This window comes from Oratosquilla oratoria, chromosome 38, assembly GCF_046742065.1.
Source record: "Oratosquilla oratoria isolate Oo_2021 chromosome 38, ASM4674206v1, whole genome shotgun sequence".
Lineage (NCBI taxonomy): Eukaryota > Metazoa > Arthropoda > Malacostraca > Stomatopoda > Squillidae > Oratosquilla > Oratosquilla oratoria.
The window spans coordinates 43,383,632-43,386,131 of NC_134814.1; positions in this window are offsets into that span (position 1 = coordinate 43,383,632).

Below are 2,500 nucleotides of genomic sequence, written 5' to 3' on the forward strand. Positions count from 1 at the left end.
TAGATACTCACCCGCACAAGAGACTAACAATCCTGCTCTGCTTGCTAATTTGGATAAGAAATTGATAAAAACAATTGTAAATAGCGATGTGTTCTGAATGACAAAACATTTAGTGGGAAGGATGATACGAGTGCCATTCCTCAAGGTTCATAGTATATAACACTGACACTGATTATATACTTAAATCTACCGTTTCCAAAATCGTTGATGATACTAAACTGTCAGTAATATAAAATGATTATTCAAATAAAATGATTATTGAAAGAGCTTTCGACAAACATGAGCATAGTCTCAAAATAGTTAATGATGTTAAATCCAAGTAAATCATGTACAGAGATAGAAATAATACTGTATCTATAGCTTATTTGACAAAAGAAAATAAATATCTTGAGTGAAGAGTGAAAAGAATCTTGGTGTAGTTATCAGTAAAGACCATAAAACATCTTAGCGTTGTAATTGTTTGAATGGATTAGTGCCTGGATCAGTAACAGAAAACAACGGGTCACCATAAACGATGTAAAACCCAAATGGAGGAATACGTCTGGTGGAGTTCCCCAGGGCTCAATTTTGGATCCCTTATTGTTCATTATGTACATAAAAGACTTGGAAAATGAGATTAATAGTGATGTTAGTAAGTTTGCGGACGACACTAAAATAGGACGCCTAATTAAGTCTGGAGGAGACCCCGAGATTCTGCAGGAAAATCTTAACAAATTGTTCACATGGTCGGTGAAATGGCAAATGGACTTCAATATCTCAAAGTGAAGTGTGTTATACGTAGGGATACACAACCCCAAAAGCAGATATAGCTTAGATAATACGTTTTTAGAGAAAAATGAGTGCGAGAGAGACTTGGGAGTTCTAGTGAGTCTTGACCTGAAATCCTGGAAACAGTGCATCAGCGCCAGGAATATAGCTAATAGAACATTGGGTTTTATTACTAGGACGGCTACAAATAGAAATATAGAAGTAATTATCAAACTCTGTTTAACGTTAGACCCATCCTTGACTATGCGGTACAGTTTTGTTCTCCGTCCTATAGAATGGACATCCATTCAGTAGAATCAGTAGAGGAGAATGATCAAAATGATACATGGGCTCAGAAGTTTACCTTACGAGGAGAGCCTTAGGCATCTTAACTTACACTTTCTGGAAAGAGAGTGGGGTGATCTAATACAGGTGTTCAAGTGGATCAAGAGCTTTAACAAGGATAACGCAAACAAGGTCATCATTTTAATATTACAGGGCAGGACTCACAGTAATGTATTTATATTGGATAGAATTAGATTTAAGAAGGGAATGGGCAAGAACTGGCTTACTAATAGGGTGGTCAACGGATGGAATAGATTTAGTAACCATTTAGTGAGCGCTGAAAATATCGGTTGTTTTAAGAAACAGTTAGACAACTTTATGGATGGGGATAACAGGTAGTAATGGACATGGAACTGCCTAGTGTAGGCCTTGTGGTCTCTTGTAGTCTCCTTCATTCTTATGTTTTTTGTTATGTTCTCAGCGAAAGCAAATAGGGTACTGGTATTTATAGTGCAATTTTTGGCCTAAAAATCCGTCTATCATCAACCAACTACATGGATCGGCCTGCCCAGACTTGAAATATGTTGTTCCCGTGTGGTCTCCAAATCTTATGAAAGACATTGATAGATTGGGAATAATGCAACGCAGAACCACAAAACTTATATTGAATGACTTAGATAAGCACTTAAGCTCGTTGTTATCCAAACTTGATATAGAACGAAAGTTCTTCTGTCGGCATGTTTTATTATTGTAACTCATTGTTTGTTGTGTTGTGTGCAACCATGATAGATGGTCATGTCAGCAAATCCTTTAAGAGTTTTACCATGGTCATTGGTATTACGAGCTTCCTCAACCAGAGTATATGGCATTGTTGATAATGCTTAAGGACTGAGAGAATCTTCATGTTGCTTGTGCCTTTGATTTTCTTCTTCTTTTCTTTCTTTACACGTCTGTAAGACATGGACACTAGATACTGCCTTGAAGAAGTCTTTGATACCAAATACCTCTGGAGAGTTATCACCAGTGCCAATTTATTACAAGTTAGTAACTTTTCTTTGGGGTTCAGTCAAGGTTTTCTACAAGCGTAGATCAGGAACATCAACTCCAATTGTATGAGCATGTATCACACTTACAAAGGATTACAAAGGCGGAGCATGCCGACAGGAGACCTTTTGGTCCATATCTAGGTCGGATGCGAAAAAAATCATAATAATAATAAAATAATAAATAAAAACTATAATAATGTAAATAACAAATATAATACATAAATAAATGCATAGGTATAGTTAAATAATAAACAAACAGGCAAATAGTAAATAATGAGAAATTGACATATAACTAATGATAAATGAAAATCAAACAGACAAATGATAACAAAACAAAAACACTGTTGATCTCAGTGAAGGAGATAGAGACGCCTACAGAAGTCATGGCTGTGGCTGGTAAGTCGACCTTTCTTTCTAAGACC